The sequence below is a fragment of the Balaenoptera physalus genome (genome assembly GCF_965194825.1).
Source record: "Balaenoptera physalus genome assembly, chromosome: X".
Taxonomy (NCBI): domain Eukaryota; kingdom Metazoa; phylum Chordata; class Mammalia; order Artiodactyla; family Balaenopteridae; genus Balaenoptera; species Balaenoptera physalus.
This window is the reverse complement of record NC_138903.1, coordinates 34,535,551-34,556,999: the sequence shown is the minus strand read 5'-3', so window position 1 is coordinate 34,556,999 and position 21,449 is coordinate 34,535,551. Positions and strand designations below refer to the sequence as shown.

The following is a 21,449-nucleotide window of genomic DNA, read 5'->3' as shown; positions in this document are numbered from 1 at the left end:
ACATTTCATTGTAGGTAAATTATACTTCAACAAAAAAGAGTAAAAAATGAAGGAATAAATAAGTTAGTCTGAAGAAAGAGCTAATAAAGGCCAACTGCTTACAGTTTGAATACCAAAAATATGACGATTAATGTCAGCTGGAACTATAAGTCCACAATGATGTAAAATGCTCAAAAACCAGAACGCATGTTTTAAAAAGACATATATAATGATGTGAATCAATAACAAAACGCAAGTACGAGCAAAGGATGTTAGATAGATGACCAACTACCAAGGATGAAGGGGTAGTCTGCGAGAAAATGATGTTGGCCCAACATCAGAAGCACATAGATAAGACAATATAAAATTAGAGTCAGTATGTGGATTGTGGGAAAACAGAGTTTCTAGAACATGGCACAGCTGGAGGAGGACGTATTTTTCAAGGACATGGTATTGACTCTGCTGTCTCCCCACAGATGAGGACATGGCCTTGCTGATCTTGGTTCAAATATGAGAAAAGACAGTAATTCCATTTCATTTAACAGCAGTGTAGCTCATACCATACGAACTCTCCTGCTGATAATTATAAATCTGGAAAAATAACAACAACAAAAAAACTCGCCTGAGTTCACTGGAATTCAACCAAAAGCAGGCAAAGACTACAGAAGATACGACCCTCAAAGAATGGAAGCACACTGGATGAGATCCACATTTAGCGGGTTTTTCCTCAGAAGCCTCCTCCATTTGCTTGGTGAATTGGACATGGAGCTCAAGCAGAAGGATGCAGTCTTACTGAGCTAAGGATTCAGAAGACAGAGGTAGAGTGGCTAGAGAGGCTAGAAATTGAGGAGGAGACATGAGAGAGGAGAAAGCCACAAGGAGGGAGGCTCCAAATATGCCTATAAATTCATCTCAAATCCTTAACTAACCCCTGAAGTGTGCATGTGCAGAGCAAAGCTCCAAGGAGTCCAGGGGCAAAAGAACAGCTGAAAGAACAGTTGAACAGACATCTCAGTAGCTGATCGGTGCTGGAGATTGAATCAAGCAAGGTAAAGGGGCTCTTTGAACAAGTTGGCCTTCCACTGAAAACCCAGAAGTAAAGACTAAGCCTCTGGTCTAAGGTAAACTGAAATAGATCTGCTCAACAAAGCCTAAAACCAAACCTCCACAAGATCAAACTGATGAATTAGTAATTTAACTGTGCAATAACGAAAATGAGGCTAGCCTATGTGTGTAAACATTTCCTTAAACCAGTAGCTCTCAAACCTTTGGAGGACTCCAAAGCACTTTCATTTATGTTGGTTACATCTACCAATATTTACTGTGCTAGAAATTAAAACTGAGAAGAAATCAACCCCATTCACAATTGCACCAAAAAGAATAAAATACCTAGGAATAATTTTTTTCATTCATGTGTCATATTTATTGAGCACGGCACCTTTTTTTTTTTTTACTTTTTAAAAATTAATTTTTATTGGAGTATAGTTGCTTTATAATGTTGTATTAGTTTCTACTGTACAGCAAGCAGACGAAGGGGCAAGGTAAAATCCCCCAAGACCAAATAAATGAAGAGGAAATAGGCAATCTACCTGAAAAAGAATTCAGAGTAATGATAGTGAAGATGATTCAAGATCTTGGAAAGAGAATGGAGGCACGAATCGAGAAGATACAAGAAATACTTAACAAGGACCTAGAAGAACTAAAGAACAAACAATCAGCGATGAACAACACAGTAACTGAAATGAAGAATACACTAGAAGGAAACAAAAAGATCCTAGGAATAAATTTATCCAAGGAGGTGAAAGACCTGTACACTGAAAACTATAAGATATTGATAAAAGAAACTGAAGGCACAAGTAAACAAAAAGATATTCCGTGCCCATCGATTGTAAGAATATTGTTAAAATTTCCATATTACCCAATGAAATATACAGATTCAATGCAATCTCTATCAAAATTTCAATGTAATTTTTCAGAAACAGAATAAACGATTCTGAAATTCATATGGAACTACAAAAGACCCTGAATAGCTAAAGCAATCTTGAGAAAAAGGAACAAAGCTGGAGGCATCACACTCCACTCCCTGATTTCAAACTACATTACAAAGCTATAGTAATTGAAACAGTATGGTATTGGCCTAAAAACAGACACACAGACCAATGGAACAGGGAGTCCAGAAATAAATCGATGCATGTATGGTCAATTAATTTACAATAAAGGAGCCATGAATATACAATGGGGAAAGGACAGTCTCTTCAATAAATGGTGTTGGGAAAACCTACCAGCCACATGCAAAAGTATGAAACTAGATCACTATCTTACACTGTACACAAAAATCAACTCAAAATGGATTAAAGACTTGAATGTGAGACCTGAAACCATGAAACTCCTAAAAGAAAACATAGGCAGTAAGCTTCTTGACATCATCTTGGCAATGATTTTTTGGTTCTGACTTCAAAAGTGAAATCAACAAAAGCAAAAAGAGTCAAACTAATAAAGCTTCTGCACAGCAAAGGATATCATCAACAAAATGAAAAGGCAACCTATCAAATGGGAGAATATATTTGCAAATCATATATCTGATAAAGGGTTAATATTCAAAATATATTAAATCATACAACTCAACAGCAAAACAACAAGCAATCCAATTAAAAACAGAGAGAAGATCTCAACAGACATTTTTCCAAGGAAGACATACAGACGGCCAATGGTACATGAAAAGATGCTCAACATTACTAATCATCAGAGAAATGCAAATCAAAACCACAGAAATATCACCTCACACCTGTTAGAATGGCTATTATCAAAAAGACGAGACAGATAACAAGTGTTAGTGAGGATGTGGAGAAAAGGGAACTCTGTGCACTATTGGTGGGAATGTAAATTGCTGCAGTCACTATGAAAAACAGTATAAAGGTTCCTCAAAAACTTAAAAATAGAACCACCATATGATCCAGCAATTCCAGTTCTGGTTATTTATCTGAAGAAAATGAAAACACTAATTCAAAAAATATATATTCACCCCCATATTCATTGCTGAATTATTTACAGTAGCCAAGCTATGGAAACAACCTAAGTGTCCACCGATGGATGAATGGATAAAGAAGCTGTGGTACATATAATACAACGGAATATTATTCAACCATAAAAAAGAATAAAATAATGCCATCTGCAGCAACATGGATGGACCTAGAGATTATCATACTAAGGGAAGTAAGAAAGCCTGAGAAAGACAAATATTATATGATATCTCTTATATGTGAAGTCTAAAAAACAAACAAACCCCAAGCCCAAGAACAGATTGGTGGTCACCAGAGAGACGGAGGTAGTTGGTAAAATGGGTAAAGGGGGTCAAAAGGCACAAACTTCCAGCTGTAAAATGAATAAGTCATGGAAATGTAATATAACAGCAAGGTGACTATTGTTACTAATATTGTATTTCACATTGGAAAGTTGCTAAGAGAGTGGATCTTAAAAGTCCTCATTGCAAGAAAAACAATTTTTTGTAAATATGTATGGTGACAGATGTTAACTACACATATGGTGATCATTTCACAATATATACAAATATTGAATCATGTTTTGCACCTGAAACTAATATAATATATGTCAGTTGTACCTCAATTAAGACTCAAAAAGTTTTAAATAATTTATATTTCAATTCATTTAGGAAAAAAATAAACTCATGCTAATGTAGATAGCACATTTTTTTAGAAAAACTACATATGCTTCTCAAACTTTTAAAAAAAGCGAGATGTGTGGCATTATTTTGCATGATTGCAAGTCTCTTCAAAGTGTGCCATAAAAGCAGACTTCTAGATTTTCATATATGCTTTTCCATTCAGTCTGTTGCAATATCAATGTTGTTTTGATTGAAGTATATGAAGAAGATCTGATTTCACAGAATTATACATTTGGAAAAGAGAGAAATAGTTTAATAGCCTTATTTAGATAACTACAGATAGTTTTCTTTTATATTTCGCCAGAACTCAGCAAGTGGAAGTTCCTTAAAGATTAATGTCACTATGGAAAACTTCGTATACTGTGTTGCATTAAAATCCATTGGTCTATCTTGCACTTTGAATGGATCTTTTACCCATGCACGATTTTGTATTCAATAACTGATGCATTGGTCATTTAGAACATATTGGTTCACTGAGTCAGGAAGATCTTCCAAAGGTCGATAAAATTTGTTATACAGTATCAAAAATTCACCTTGATTAATGTCATCACCAATCCTCCTACCAGAAATGTCTCTAAGTATTGGGAAGCTGTTTTGCTTCAAAGCTGAAATTTTATCATTGGCAGCACATAGTCTTCCTTGAAGTGACAGGCTCACTTTGTTCATTTTTGAGAAAATGTGTGCCCAGTTCTCAAGCCTGAATAACTATAGTTTATCTGTCATTCATTCTTTAAAATAAAAATAGTTGCAAAATGCAGCCAGTTCAATATGCAACTCCTATGCACTAGTGCTTTTCCTTGAGACAACCCTCAAACTTGGGCACGCATAAAAAATCTTAAAAATCACATGTACTTAAAGGTCAAGATTTAAAGACATTAATAATTTTTACTGCTTCATCAGGACTTTTAAAAATGAAAGTGGTGTTTTATTTTCTTACTGTGTGTGTATTTAGGCAAAGAAACTGAAGTGCTTGCAGTTTTACTCGCCATTGCTTCTGGACCATCGAAGCAAATGTCAACACAGTGGGAAAAAGTAAATAAGGAAAATAGCTTTGGCCTTGCCGACCCCTCGAAAAGGTTTTAGGATGCCCAAGGGCCTGCAGACCACACTGTGAACTGCTGCCTTAAACTGAAGTGCACTGATTGTGAATATAATTCTGGAACGGTGACAGAGGCTTGAGTAGGAAGGCGTGTGAGAATAACAAAAATTGGGCTTTTTTCTCAACTCTGGCAGGAGTCATGGACAGTGTGCCTTGTAGAGACCCAAAGCGCAAGGGAAAATCCCTTCAAATTTGCTGCACCTGTTCCTGTTGTCTGCAGCTGTCTTTCTTTCTTTCCTTTTTTTTTGGCCGCGCCATGTGGCTTGTGGGATCTCAGTTCCCTGACCAGGGATTGAACTTGCACCCTCGGCAGTGAAAGCACAGAGTCCTAACCACTGGACTGCCAGGAAATTCCCTGCAGCTATCTTTCTATCAATAAATTCTATAATCCTTCACTAATTTAATCAGAAATGAATAGCAGGGATGAACGGACTCTTTTGACCCATCGAGAATCCAAACACTACATACACATTATCTCATTTAATCTTCACAAGAAATCACGAATATTTCCTCTCCTTCCTGCTTTACTTGCTTTTTAACAATATTAAATTTGGAACCTGGAGTCACAGAAGAGATACTGGAAGGTTCCCCTTAGCTTAGTGCCCTAAGGGGTGTGTCTTTTTCAGCAAACGTCGTACTTAGCCTACCAGTTCTCTCAACACCATTTGTGTCAGTCTTTCTTAATCTCGGATGCACAATGGAATTACTTGGGGAGTTTTAAAAAAGACTGATGCCTAGGTGCCATCCCCAGAGATTATGATGGAAGTTCCCTGGGTGCAGACAGGGCCTGGAGAGACTTTACAAGGGGATTCTCGTGTGCAGCCAAAAGTGTAAATCACTATTTTGGATGAGGTGTGAAGGATGCCGGTATAACCACTGACATAAACACTTACCAAAGTCATTGCTTCTTTGCCTATGGCCAATGTTTAGAGTTTGCATTACAAAGTTAGAAGCATGCTTATCTCATCTAAAATATAGCAGTTGTTTCTCCTTAGGAGAAAGACAGAGAAATGATGCAAGGCAACTATCTTTGTTAATCAGGATCAGTTTTACTGGTGAATGTGCAGCGTGAAAATGGATTTCTCATATTTAAAAAATTTTTTTTATTGAAGTATATTTGATTTACAATGTTGTATTAGCTTCTGGTGTACAACAAAGTGATCAGATACACACACACACACACACATATTCTTTTTCATATTCTTTTCCATTATAGTTTATTACCGGTTATTGAATATAGTTCCCTGTGCTATACAGCAGGACCTTGTTGTTTATCTACTTTATATATAATGGTTTGTATCTGCTAACCCCAAACTCCTAATTTATCCCTCCCCCACCCCCTCTCCCCTGTGGTAACCATAGATTTATTTTCTATGTCTGTGAGTCTGTTTCTGTTTCGTAAATAAGTTCAACTGTATCATATTTGAGGTTCCACATATAAGTGATATCATATGGTATTTGTCTTTCTCTTTCTTAGTACACTTAGTATGATAATCTCTAGGTCCATCCATGTTGCTGTAAATGGCAATGTTTCATTCTTTTTTATGGCTGAGTAGTATTCCATTCCATTCCACAGCAAAGGAAACCACAAACAAAACGAAAAGACAACCCAAGGACTGGGAGAGAATATTTGCAAATGATGCAACTGACAAGGGCTTAATTTTCAAAATATACAAATAGCTCATACAACTGAATATCAAAAAAACAAACAACCCAATCAAAAAATGGGCAAGAAATCTAAATAGACATTTCTCCAGAGAAGACATACAGATGGTCAATCGGCACATGAAAAGCTGCTCAACATCACTAATTGTTAGAGGAATGCAAATCAAAACTACAATGAGGTATCACCTCACACCAGTCAGAATAGCCATCATTGAAAAGTCTACAAATAACAAATGTTGGAGATGGTGTGGAGAAAGGGAACCCTCCTACACTGCTGGTGGGAATGTAAACTGGTGCAATCACTATGGAAAACGGTATGGAGGTTCCTTAGAAAACTAAAAATAGAGTTGCCATATGATCCAGTAATCCCACTCCTGAGCATATATGCAGAGAAAACTCTAATTCGAAAAGATACATGCACCCCAATGTTCGCAGCAGCCCTATTTACAATAGCCAAGACATGGAAGCAACCTAAGTGTCCACTGACCGATGAACAGATAAAGATGTGGTATACATACATCCACACACACACGCGCGTGCACACACAGTGGAATACATTTCTATCATTATCATGTCATTTCTGAAGATGCTCAGCCTAAGGATTTGTTTTTCTGTTTGTTCCATGGCTGTGTCGAAGCTCGGGGGAAATTTAATTTCTGTGCACAGAGTTTGGGATTTTGTTTTGTTTGTCTGTCTCTCTCTCCATCAGAAGTGACAAGTTTCCCTGTAGGATGATGTTGTACTTAGGCAGCAGTGCCCTGGGACTAACAAAGTGATTTCAAATGGGACTGAAACACTGTCATCTGTCTGACCACAGAGCAAATCTGAATCCTTCTCTCTGAGTATCTTTCGATGTGTCTGTGAGTCTCATGGAATTCCATTTGACTCCTGGGCAGGCTATTAAGTGGGTTTCTGATGCCCTCTGAGAGTAAGTATGGATTCAAAGGCTTGGAGAAAAGAGTCACCTCTTTCTTGGAAAATTGGAATGGGAAGAAATACTCTCATTTCTCAATAAGTGGCAGCAATTTAGAAGACCATCCTGTGAAGGGACTGATTTCCAAGGCCCTCTAGAGGAATGCTCCTTGGAGTATAGTCTTCCTACTGGCCACTGGTCCCTGGACCATTTGTTAGTGGTTCACAAAGAGATAGGAAGCTGGCCCCAGAATGTAAATCAGTAATGTCAATAAATGCATTATTTAGTTTGATATTTTTTGAGAGCAAAACTTTCTCAGCAAGGGAAGCAGCGCATTGATTTACATTCTGATGTAAGCTCCTTATTTTATCATGGACCAGTGGTCTGAGTTGCTTTGCTCCAGAGGAGGGCCAGAGGAGAGACACTTGTTTCTTTCTCTCTGTGGGAACAATTAGGAACTTAAGAATTAGAAAAAGGAAACACAGCAGACTTTCCAAAGGCACCGTAGCTCTTGTACTAGTCTGAGTAGCCTCAGTTATTGCTAGATTTCTGTAATCAGACAGCCTATGCAGATCGGGTCACTAGTTTTGCTAAAGAGTTGGTAAGTTCTAGACAGGCAGCCTAGGCTAAGTAATGTCTTAGGCCGTAAAGAAGGCCCATGGCTGTTAAAATAGGCTTGGCCAGAACATATGCCAGTTGTCACGTAGGGCAGTGAATGTGAGTTAACTGCAACTTGTGAGGGCTCTGATGTGTTCCCGGACCATTCTCTTCTTGTAGAAAGCTCTGAACTCAGTTCATGAAGAGTCACAAACAACAGTCAGTTGGCCTGCTTCACCAAAAACCAAATTGTACCCAGGTCGGTAGCTGTTTCTTTGGAGTCATCTCATTTCAAGAGAAATGGAATGACTCAAGAGCATTCTAATGTTTTAGCTCTGGTGTAACAGTTAGAAGTCCCGGGCAAGGACATGACCTTGCCATTGATTACCCGTCTCAAGACTAAGAAAGAGCATCTAAGCACTTAAGAAGAATCAATGTTGATTCTGATTTTTGAAGTTCATTCTGAATAACACGCAATCTGTCACAGCACTCCACTGTAGCTGTCCTTTGAGGTGAGCTGCACTGTGAATACTAATCATTCATTGGTTCATTCATTCACCAGGAGTATACTGCAATTAGCATACTTCATTGATCCTGAGATGCACTTTTTTCCCCCCATATTTTAACATCTCTGAAGTGAAGAGTGTCTTACAATCAATGACATTTTTTGAGTCTAAGTCCTGGTGGGAAATGGATGGCAGATTCTAGTGGGAATTGAAGACGACATAATGAAAGGATTACTTACAACGGGTGAGCATGGTAAAAGGAACCATTAAGGGATACTGAGGCACTCCAAAGCTAGTAGCATCAGAGGACATTTACCACCCTAGGCCTGAAGGGCAAGCGGAGGGAGTGATTACTGGAACTCAGAAAGAACTCTATGTATAATTTTAGGACAGACCACCTAAGCAGAGCTGTGATAGAGAAACACAGCCTTTAACAACCCTCAGCTCAGCAGGGAAGGAGCACAGGGAATAAATACCCTGAACTTTTTCTCCTCCTGTTCTCTCATCTCCCACTATTGGCTCCAGTTGGCCAAACCCAACTGAAAACCAGAGGGTGAAGGAGCAAAGCACAGTTTCGAAAACTGCAGAGAGGGACTCTGGTCAGGCAGACAGAGATCAACCAGCACAGTTCACCCCTTCTACCCTCAGCATCTACTCTTCTGTCTGAATAAAAATCTCATGTCCCCATCACCTACTGAAGTCAGCAAACTAGAGCCAACAGCCTGGCCGTTTGTTTTTGTCAATAGCGTTATTGGAACACAGGCACACACATTTTTAACATATTGCTTATGGCTGTTTTTGCTCCACAGTGGCAGAGATGAGTAGTTGCAACAAAGGCTGGACGGCCCATAAAGCCTGAACTATTTACTATCTGTCAGATACTATCAGAACGTTTCCTGACTGTCGACTACTGGATCCGTTCGCTCATACGCGAAACTTAAGTTTCATACCTGAAACTTAAAATCTTAGCTACCACCAGCGCTCTTCCCAGAAGCTAGCTGGAGAAAAAGGGTGGAAGAAACAGTTAATCAAGACCAAACAAAGATGCTTCAATCCCACTTATGTAGCTGGTCATGAGATCTGCGTTAATAATCATTTCAAATTCTCCTGACTCTCTGCCAGCACTTCAGCTGAATTGCTTTACCTGGAGGATTGACCCAAACCTTCATTCGGGAAGGATCTGATTCCTTAGTGGCCGTTTTTATTGGGTTGCTGCAGTTTTCCCCTGGCCAGGATGACTGAGCTATGGAGTACTGAGAGATGCCCCAATAAATCCCCTGAGCTCTGGCCATAGTTCTCCTTGTAACCACTGCAGATGAGCAACGCAATTTCCTCTTGATAATCACCTGAGCTAGTACAGGTAACCTCTTCTCTACCTGTAGGTTTAGTGGTGTGAGGAGCCCCAGATATTTAAGAGGCATTCTCAGCTTCCAATATAATAGAACCATGACTGTTTCCTATGTAAAAATGCTAGTGCCTTCCTTGGACACCACAGCCCTTAGGCTCACTGAACCCAAGTTCATGCAGACATATAGGAAAAACTACTTAAGTAGGCTGTTAGGTATAACAACGAGAAGGGCCATCCCCCTTTGCACATCTTTGTCCCTTAACCCATGGGTTTTGGCTACAAGGGCCACAGCACCATATTCTGGCTGCTGATTTAAAGCATATACTCTATCACGTAAGATTCTCTCCAGCCTCACTAAGCATTGTATATCAGCTCATTCTATAACTGAGCTTTGAGTAAACCATTCCATTCTTCTATCAAACCAGCTATTCTCAGGTGCTCAGACACATGGTAAGACCAATGAATTCCATAGCATGAACTCCCAGATGCACTTTCTTCACTGTAAATTGAGTTTCTAGGTCAGAGGAGAGACCATGTAACATCTTCTTTGAGTCTAAGTATAATGGTGCATTCACATGACAGAGAACAGTTTATCTTTACTCTCTTATCTAAGAAAAGATCACCATCTCTCTGGTCTTTGCTACAATGGGCTCCAGAGGAGTCCTGATTGTCTTTACATATGGAATAGCAGACTCATCCACCATACTGATGGCATTCTTGCTACTCCAGATGTGCTGTCTTTACCAGAGCAAAGCAATAAAGTCTCTAGTACCTGGTACCCAAATACTGACTGGGAAAATTTTTTTTCATTCCTCTCAGCAAAGATAATCAGAAGCAGGGGTGTCTATTGTACAGACCAAAGGGAATCTTTTTAAGGGAACACACTTCTTTCAATGACCATCTTTGCACATTCTGAGAAACCTAAAAGAGAAATCCCTCTTAATTTCTGGCTACGTGGTTTTTTTCTGGGTATTAGAGGCACAAAGATCGGAAGATCATTTTTTTCCCATTCATTCCAACAGACTAACTAAGCATCTATTACTTTGCCACATGCCTGTAACGCTTCTCAAACACAGAGCTAAAATTCTATTTTGAGAGCCTACTTCTTAAGAACACCCCAATACCAATTACTGTATCAGTTAGGGTCCCAGCCAGAAACAAATGGAACACTGAAACTGTGACTGTGACATTGAGGAAAAATTAATAAAAAACTATTGATAAAGGTGTGGTCAAGGTTAAGGGAAAGTAATGAGGGATGGTGAAACTGGCCACAGTCGAGGACTTTACCACTCATAGGACTGAAGGGGTGAAGGGAGGGAGTGGTGACCGTAGGTCCAGCTGGAGGAGAAGGTCACCTGCCAGGAGCTATAATCCTGAGCAGAGGAATGTAACCCCTGGCACTTTGTGACCCAGCAGGAAAGAGCCAAGGGAAGAACTGTATCAATCTCACTTTCTTCCCACCATTCAGTCTCCTACTGGTTCCTTCCTTTGGCCAATCCCAACCCAAATCCACAGGGCAAGACATCCCCAATGAAGCAGTTCATTAAGGTTGGCCTCTTGGGGCATAGAGCAGTGTGAAGAAGGGCAAAGAGAAAAAAAAAGCAAAGACAGAGGTAGAACATCCAGAACAACATCTTACAGTTATAATTGGCTGCATTTTTTAGTGGTATCTGAAGCCCTGCTGCACCTTACGATCAACGGCTTCTTAAAGTCAGTGAATTTCAGCATGCACAAGGTATCAGAGAACTTTAGAACTAGAGGGAATGTTGGATTGCACTTAGTCCAAGCCCCTCAGTTTATAGAGGAGAAAACTGAGGCTCAGAGAGTGGAAACATCTTGCTCAAAATCCACAACAAGTAGCAGAGCTATTACCCTCTTTCATCCTTTTGCAGGATGAACAAAAATGTATTCCTGACTCAGGCCTCACATTTTTCACTGGCCTAAGCCAAGCTGGTCTCCAAATGCTTTTCTCCATACCTGATTAACATCAGCCACACAAGTGCTAAATATTGACTGACAGTAGAAGAGACATCATCTAGAAGATGTCTGTCCGACTGGTATTATGAAATAGAGCTTTTATGGGCTCTACTTCCTCAGGCTTAGAGGAGACTGTATCTGGGTTCAGTCGGTCCTCATTGGATTCAGCAGGTTGGAAGACTCATCCATAATAATAAAAAAATAGCCAGGTCTTCGTTGCACGTACTCTGAAATGAGGTCAGCTACACACTGGGGAATGTCTTCAGGATAGTAACAGGAGAACACAAGAAAAAAAAGGATGCTAGTAAGCATGCATGTGTTGATGGGGAGAAATCAAAATCGAGGAAGAGAAAGGACTCAAAGAAAAGACTGATTGCAAATCAAAACTACAATAAGGTATCACCTCACACCGGTCAGAAAGGCCAACATCAATAAGTCTACAAATAATAAATGCTGGAGAGGGTGTGGAGAAAAAGGAACCCTCCTACACTGGGAATGTAAATTGGTGCAGCCACTATGGAGACAGTATGCAGTTTCCTTAAAAAACTAAAAACAGAGCTATCATATGATCCTGCAATCCTACTCCTGGGCATATCTCCAGAGAAAACTCTAATTCAAAACGACACATGCACCTCAATGTTCATAGTAGAACTATTTAAAACAGCCAAGACACGGAAGCAACCTAAGTGTCCATCAACAGATGAATGGATAAAGAAGATGGGGTACACACACACACACACACACACACACACACACACACACACACAGGAATATTACTCAGCCATAAAAAAGAATGAAATAATGCCATTTGCAGCAACATGGATGGACCTAGAGATTATCATACTAAGGGATGTAAGTCAGACAAAGACAAATATCATATGATATCATTTATATGTGGAATCTAAAAAAATGACACAAATGAACTTATTTACAAAACAGAAATAGACTCACAGACATAGACAACAAACTTATGGTTAGCAAAGGGGAAAGGGGTGGGGGAGGGATAAGTTAGGAGCTCGAGATTAAAATATACACACTACTATATAAAAACAGATAACCAACAAGGACCTACTGTATAGCACAGGGAACTATACTCAATATCTTATAACAACCTATAATGGAAGAGAATATTAAAAAGAATACACACACACACACACACACACACACACACACAACTGAATCACTTTGCTGTACACCTGAAACTAACACAACATTGTAAATCAACCATATTTCAATAAAAATTTTAAAAAGAGAAAAGACTGATAAATGGGGTGTGTCTTAGGCCAATGTTCACATCAACTACAACTAACAGTCTTTTAAGTATCAAGTACCTTAAATACCAAGGTCCCGTCTGCCATATTCTCTACACCAGTGCTTCTTAAAGTTTATTGTGCTTGCAGATCAACTAAGGACCTTGTTCTAATGAATATTATGATTCATTCTGGCTTGGGACCCAACATTCTTCATTTCCAACAAGCTCCGAGGTAAAGCTAATGCTGCTGGTTCATGAATCACACTTTGAGAAGCAAGTCTCCAGCTCATAACAAGCACAGAATTTCTATCTGGGGTACATTTTGGTGAAGAACGAAGAGCATGGGCTTTGGGATCTGAAATGGGGAGCTCCACGTAGGGTGAGGCTCTATTATACACTAGTTGGGTTACTTAACCTCTCTGAGACTCATGTCTCTTTTTTTTTGGTCCTTTGTCTTTTTAAAACACAGATAATAAATTAGATAACAATTTGTAAAGCCCCTGACGTACACTAGGTGCTCAATAAATGTCACTTCTGATCCCGTCCCTTGCCACTACCCATGATTTACCGAGGGGAGGGCAAAGGGAGTGATGGGGTCAGGGTTCAGCTTTACAGGAAAATAAGTGAGCAAGAACCAAAATGAGGGTTAGATTCATCAGCTAAGCACCACGAAGAGTAGTTCAACGTCATCCTAGCCTTAGAAACAGACACCGGATAGTCATGCAATCTGTGTGTCTCAATTCAGCAAATGAGCTTCGCTCCAAAGACAAGTAAGTATAAAAACAGGAGGCATAGGTGACACACATCTTCAAGGATATGCATCTTCAAGTACCCAGGAATAACTTGTAATAGAACACAGGAGAGATCTTAGGAAAGTGAATTTAATGAAAAAGACATTACACTTTGCAGTAAGTACAGAGTGGCACAAAGCTTTGGTCTGGGGTGCATATTCCATACAGAAGCTTAGAAGTAGGCATGTTAAGTGTTTAAGCATTGCTACTAATTGTGTACTATATGTGGCAAGACAAGTAAATAGGAACAGTCATTTGTAGCCAACAATAGAACCAAGAAAACTAGCAAAATGAATGTAGACCTCCCATCATCTCCAGGGAATTTTCTTTCTTTTTTTTTGGCCGTGAGGCTTGTGGGATCTTAGTTCCCTGACCAGGGATTGAACCCGGGCCCCTGACAGTGAGAGCACAGAGTCCTAACCACTGGACCGCCAGGGAATTCCCAAGGGAATTTTAAAAATATTACTGTTTCTTATATCTTTCAACCTTCTCTCTCTCTCTCTCTCTCTCTCTCTCCCCCCCACCAAAAAACAGTGATACTGTATCGTGCACTTCAAAATTTGTTAAGAGGGTAGATCTCACGTTAAGTGCTCTTCCCACAATGAAAAAAAAAGACATAAATGAGTTACCAAGCCACAAAAAGGCATGGAGGAACCTTAAATGCATATCAATAAGTGAAAGAGGCAAGCCAGAAGAGGCTATATCCTGTATGATTCCAACTATATGACATTCTGAAAAAAGGCAAAACTATAGAGACAGTAAAAAAGACCAGTGGTTGCAAGAGGTTGGAGCACAGGGGATTTTTAGGGCAGCAAAATGATTCTGTATGATAATGTAATTGTGGATACATGATATTAGGCACTTGCTAAAACCCATACAACTGTAAAACACCAAGAATGAACCCTAATATAAACTATGGACTTTAATTAATAATAATGTACCAATATTGGTTAATCAATTATAATAAGCATACCACACCAACGAAAGATGTTAATTACAGGAGACACTTGCAGGGGGAGGGGAGTGGTAGTATATGGGAACTCTTACTTTCTGCTTAATTTTTCTGTAAACCTAATACTGCTCTAACTTCTCAGTAAGTCGATTAATTTAAAAACAAACAAAGAGATCAACTTCGTATCAGAGCAGGAGCTTAGGAGAGTAAATTGGCAGCCAAAGCAGGCAGGTGCCAGGGACAAGGCAGATATAGGTGACCTGGTCATCGGCAGAGTTTGGAAAATTACCGCTCATGCTTCTTCCCAAGGAGAGCTGCCATTCCAGTGTCCCAGTAACCCAGTGATCCTCAGCTGTTCTTAGGGTATTGAAAGTGTGTCTTCCCTCTCCACTCCACTAAACCCTTGGACTCATCTTCAGGCCCAGAGCAAAGCAGCCTGCCTGTGGACAACTACACTCAATCCAGGAATGGGGACCTAGCGCATTCAGAGTTGGGCCAGTTCTTGCCCCGATGATGTGGTGCCCGTCTCAGAGGTTCTTTAAATATTTGTACACCGTTGATTTTGAGGAATCCTGCCTGGTGGAAGGGATAAAGGAAATCTCCAATGGAGGGGAATCTCCAGTGGAGGCAAACCCCCTTTTCCCTATGTCCTTAGCAATTCATGCCTAGACCAAGTTATATCCCCCATTCAGCAAAACAAACCCTGTCTGTCTCTGATCAGACCTGTCTTTCATCAACCACGAATTGCTCTTCAGCTATGGGGTCCCCTCCTCACTTACCTACTCAAGCAGATATTATTTCTTCCTGCTAATACCATACTTTTCTTGAGAGGAGTTCCCCACCTCATTACCTTTTCAGGGATGTTTGGTACCCCTTAAAATTTGACACCCTGGGAAGCAGCCAGGGCAACTCCCCTCCCCCCAACCTGGCTTTGTGCATTCAGATGCTTTGCAAACAAATGACTCTAACAGAGTTGGGTTCGGAGGTGATAGGAAAGAGCTGAAAATTAATAATAACATTTCCATTAATCCAAGTGGCATAAAGCATTGAGGGCATCTCCTAAGGTTCTGGGCTGCACCCCATCAGTCAGAGGCACAATGTAAGACGATATTTAGGAATCAAGGAGGACAAATTAATTGTGGGCAGTGAAGAAGGTCAAAAGCAAGAAGATTCAGGAAAGTCTAGACATTTCTTTCTTCATATCAACTGAAAGCCAATGATCTCTCTTCAAAAATGTCAATTTATGAATTATGAATATTGGAAAGGATGGAAAAGAAAATATATTCCCAAAACTCAATCGCTCTAACTACAGTTCAGACATAAATGATTGACATAAACTGTTTTGTGGTGGAATGGCTCCCTTCCTTCCTTGTTTCCAAATGTGAAAGATTTAAAAAATTTTACTGTTAGGACTCATCAATTCCCATGGATCTGCACAAACAAGTTTCAACTTTCTGAAGACAAAATGAACCTCTGGCTAAGTAGAAAAACATGCTTAGAAAGAACAATCAGATTCCTTTCCCAAAGTAAGCAGATCTAACAATAAAGGGATAAAAAGAAAATATTTTGATTCAAATCCGTATCTAGTTCTCTGCCCTTCTATGGACTTTTTTTCCTCAGCAAACGCCCATGATTTAAACTTTTGCTATAACTATTATAATAAAATATTTTACTTGTTTTATTAGTGTCTGCCTCAATCAGAGAAAAAGGAAAACGATTAGAGACAATTATCCTCTTGTGCTGAAATACTGGAAAGAAAAATATGATCTACTCGCTATATGCATATTTTGTCACTTATAGGCAATACTAACTATATATTCTACCTCCCTTTTCCAAGTATGAAAGGAACCCTCTGCTGGAACAGTTCAATAAATTCTAATGTGGTAAATGAGGTACAATTGCTAATCTTTGAAACACTATGCATTCCTCATAATGACAACAGAAGTTTGTATTTCTATGGAATTTCTTTTGAGAGAATGGTAAATTTCCTTCTGTCGATAAAAAGTGTGATTCTGAACAACATCCCTGTGAAGAAGGTAGGTTTGATCTCCCTGACATAGGGGATAAGCAATGGGCCATAGCAAGAGATGGTCATTACACTGAAAGAACGTTAAGGAAAAGGGTGGAAAGATAGTTTGCTTATGGGTTCCACAACATCTTAACAAAAAACTGACCAGTTTTTCTCTCCCTCAAATTAAACACTTTTGCAAAACTTACTATCTAATCAGATGCAGTAGGAAATTCCACAATGCGTGACATAGCAAAGTAAGGTTTTTTTTTTTGTATTGTTGCTGTACACTGGAGACCACTTCATTGTACATAGAATGATTAAGACCTAGCCAAACACCCAGGAAAAGAAGGGCCTAAGAGATTATGAGCTACAGATTGCTATCTCTAGATCACTAACAATGACCTTTTTTTTTTGTCACAGTGGGTTAAAATTTACAAAGCATATTCACATATATTACCTCATTTGATATCTTCAATTACTACAAGGCAGCCCAATTATCCCTATTTTACAGGCAACTAGATCAAGGCCTAGATGGGATAATTAACTTGACTGAGGTCACATGGCTGGTAAGTAGTCAAGACTTGAGCTTATGTCAATCTGAGTTCAAGTTTAGGCTCCTTCCACCTCACCATGGTTGCCTTGCAATTAATAATGTCCAGGTTAGCCAAAGCCAATCTGTCATCATGATGTAGAGTTGGTCCAAATAATATAGTCAAGATAATTTGTCCTCTAATGCAGTCTTTCTCAAACTGTGATCCACTTGTATTAGAATCACCTAAGAAGCTTGATAAAAATGATGAAGTTTTCTGGAGATTTTGTTCAGTAGGTTTGGAGCAATGCTCTGGAATCAATGTATTAAATTCACACCTCAGATGACTCAAAAAATCTTTTGGAATCCTTGATGTGGCCCAATTTCCACGGCTCTTGCTCAAACCTTGCAAGATCTGATTTTTGTTATAGTTTGGCCTGTATAAACTTCCTCGTCCTATTTATTTTCTTTAATTTCAGAGGCCATAAATATACCATTGTGGGAGGAAAGCCCTTCTGCCAACTTCTAAAGGCAATGCTCAGTTTAGTGTGAAATATCTACGTGGAAGAAAAAACAAACACTGATCACAGCCCAAAATGCCACAGTATTTCTTTCTGTGGTGCTTCTGGGACTTGATATCTTCATCCACTTTGCTTCTAAAAGTGGGCTTTGCCCTTATTTTTTCCACAGGTTTCTCCTCCCCTGCACAATAGAAACCTTGGGGTAGCAGGTGACGATGCTGTTGATATTACTGTGAATCAGGGGGGCTCAATTCACACATTAGTTATGTATCAATACTTAATGATGACTGGTCATATATTTGTTTAAATTCCTTAAGGAAAAGGACGCCAAAATAAAAAGCCCCATCAAAATATCTTTGCTGTTGGTGCTTTTGTGACCTGGAAAATCTACATCCTGATAATTCCAATGACAGTAACAACATAAGCGAAATGAGAGCTGATACCCTGGATCTTCCACATATCCTGCAGGTGCTATTTACAAACGGAATGGATAAAGTCAGGCTTGTAAGGTTGCCCATGTCCCTTTACAACTTGTCTGATTCAACTGAGGGAAAATTGAGGGCTGCTCCAAATTTTAAGTAGGATCCTCCAGGCAAGGCCATGGCCTCTTCTTCTGAGAAGCTGAGATGCTGGGCTGGAGATCACACTCTGTGCTTTTACCTATGCCAAGAGAAGCTGGAATGAGCTGTTTAGGGTTGTAACTAAAGTACTTATAGAAACGTTGCTTTTAAAAGACCAATCGGCAATCACAGTCGGAGATTTTTCTTGATCTATGTGGGTCCCAGTTTCCTTATCTGGTCTAACATTCTCTGATGTTCCTTTTTTTTTTCATTTTCACTTAATCCACAAATATTTTCAAACTACCTACTCTGAACTAAGCACAGGGGATATAGCTGTGAAATAATATAAATATAAATATTGTCTCTGCCCTTCTGAATCTTACATTCTAGGGATGTGGTGGGGAGTGAACTGACACAGGCATTAAAGGGCTCATTACGTGAATCATTTATGAAAATTGCGATGTATGTAATGAAGGGGAAAGAGAGGCAGGCTGTTGTGACCTAGTCAGGCAGAGGGGGGGTCAGGAGACGTTTCCCTGAGCAGGTAATGTTCAAGACCTGGATGATGAGTGGAAATCAGGCCGATGAGGAGAAGGAGCAAGCAGATTTCTTTGCAAAGGCCATGAGATGGAATAAAGGCTGGCACGATTGAGAAGCAGAAAAATGCATTGCGTGGCCGCAGAGCAGGGGAGGGAAAGAGGCATGGCCCGGGGTGAGCTCGAGAGGAGGAAGCAACCATCTCAGACAGGGCCTGGCAGGCCCTGAGCAAGAATTTGGATTTTATTCTCAGGGCAATGGAAAGCCACGGAGGGTTTTAAAGCACGATCAGATGTGTTTTTTAAAAGATCACTCTGAGGATGTACAGGTAGACAATGAATGATGAGAAAGTATAGCTGGCGGTAGAAGTCGAATTTAGGTGGTAGGTATAAGTGCTCACTGTAAAATCATTTCAGCTTTTCTGCATGTTTGAACATTTTAAAATAACATGTTGGGAAAATCTGGCCACCCTATGGAGAGTGGATTGAGGGAGGGCAAGAGTGGCTGCAAAGATAGCAGCTAGGAGACCTGTAATAATCGTAGAGAGGCATAATGGTGGCTTGTACTCGGGTGGTGGCATGGAGATGGTGAGAAATGCACAGGCTTTTGAGATATTTAGGAGGTAGAATCGATATGATTTCCTGATTGATTTTGCCTCGGGGTAAGGAAGAGGCATAAATCAAAGATCACTAATTTGAAAAGATATATGCACCCAATGTTCACAGCAGCACTATTCACAACAGCCAAGGTGTGAAAGCAACCTAAGTGCCCATCAACAGATGAATGGATAAAGAAGCTGTGGTAGATATATACAATGGAATATTACTCAGCCATAAAAAAGAACAAAATTTTGCCATTTGCAGCAACATGGATGGACTTGGAGGGCACTATGCTTAGTGAAATAAGTCAGAGAAAGACAAATACTGTGTTTTCACTTATATGTGGGATCTGAAAAATAAAACGAATGAACAAATAAAACAGAAACAGGGGACTTCCCTGGTGCAGTGGTTAAGAATCCACCTGCCAATGCAGGGGACATGGGTTCGAGCCCTGGTCCGGGAAGATCCCACATGCCATGGAGCAACTAAGCCTGTGTGCCACAACTACTGAGCCTGCGCTCTAGAGCCCACAAGCCACAACTACTGAGCCCACGTGCCACAACTACTGAAGCCCGCATGCCTAGAGCCTGTGCTCCACAAGGAGAAGCCACCGCAATGAGAAGCCCACGCACTGCAATGAAGAGTAGCCCCCGCTCGCCACAACTAGAGAAAGCCCACGCGCAGCAACAAAGACCCAACGCAGCCAAAAATTAATTAATTAATTAATTAATTAAATTGAAAAAAAAAAAAAACAGAAACAGGTTCACAGATACAGAGAACAAAGTAGTGGTTACCAGAGGGGAGAGGGGCAAAACAGATGAAGGGAATTAAGAGGTACAAACCACTAGGTATCAAATAAATAAGTTACAAGAATGTAATGTACAGCACATGGGATATTCTCAACATTTTAGAATAACTGTAGTATAAAAATATCAAATTACTATGTTGTACAGCTGAAACTAACATAATATTGTTAAGTCAGCTATATGTCAATAAAAAAAAGATCACTATCCAGTGTCTAGTTAGCATAACCTGGTGGATGATGGTACCAGGTACTGAGATAGGATGTACTGGAGTAGAAAGACATGGGTGTAAGAGAGAAGGTAGAATAAAGAGTTCATTTTTGATTATGTCGAGAGCGTGAGCTATCTTGGTGGAGATATCATATAGGTGGTTGGATCTGGGGCTGAGAGGAAGGATCTGGGTTGGGGATGTGAATCTGTAGTTATAAGCATATAAATAATCATAAAGCCATGAGCATACAATACATGATAATGCCGGAGAGGATGGACAAAGTGAGGAGAAAAGAAAGAACAGGCATCAAAGTATCCAATGTTAACAATCTTTAACAGAGAAGGAAAGGGAACAATTAATGAAACAGAAAAATTAGGTATGTATGATATTGCCAAAAGCCTCTATTGAAGGGCTTTTGGGTTGTTTCCAATCTTCTACAAGCAATACCCTTGTATGTACTCATTTCTCTCATATGTATCTATCTCTGTAGGATAAATACTCAAAAGTAGAATTGCTGTGCAATATACACATCTCATTTTGAATTTCAAAGTGTTTATTTTTGAAAAAAAGATTGCTTAGAAAAGCCACCAAACATAGATAGCTTAGTTAACCATATTTAATGTGGCATTTGATAGGACTAGTTAAATTTAATATATCCCATAATGTAATTCCCTGTTGCCATAAAAAAGAATGAGGCTGTCAATATATTCTGATATGGAAGAGGAAGGGGTAGGACTTACTTTTCACAATTTTGAACTATTTGAGTTTTATGCCATTCACATGTATCACTTATATTAAAAATATTTTTTGTACTTCTACACTATACTTAAAAAAGAGTAACCTAAAGATCAATTTACCTTTTATTTTTAAGAGCCGCACCAACAGGTTTCTGATGGACTTCGGCACACCTGGGTCTT

At 39.6% G+C, this 21,449-nt stretch overlaps 1 protein-coding gene across 11 annotated transcripts in view; it reads right to left on the bottom strand.

Moving 5' to 3' along the window:
* Nucleotides 1-21,449, bottom strand: part of SYTL5 (synaptotagmin like 5) — a 292,517-nt gene that overhangs the window by 61,323 nt on the left and 209,745 nt on the right. Inside the window, exon 19 of one of the 11 annotated variants that reach the window (XM_082446444.1) lies at nucleotides 9,396-18,482. The exons of the other annotated variants lie outside the window; for them this stretch is intronic. The gene's annotated coding sequence lies outside the window, so the exon portion shown is untranslated. Of the gene's footprint in view, nucleotides 1-9,395; nucleotides 18,483-21,449 lie in introns of those variants that run through there. 11 annotated transcript variants of the gene reach the window in all.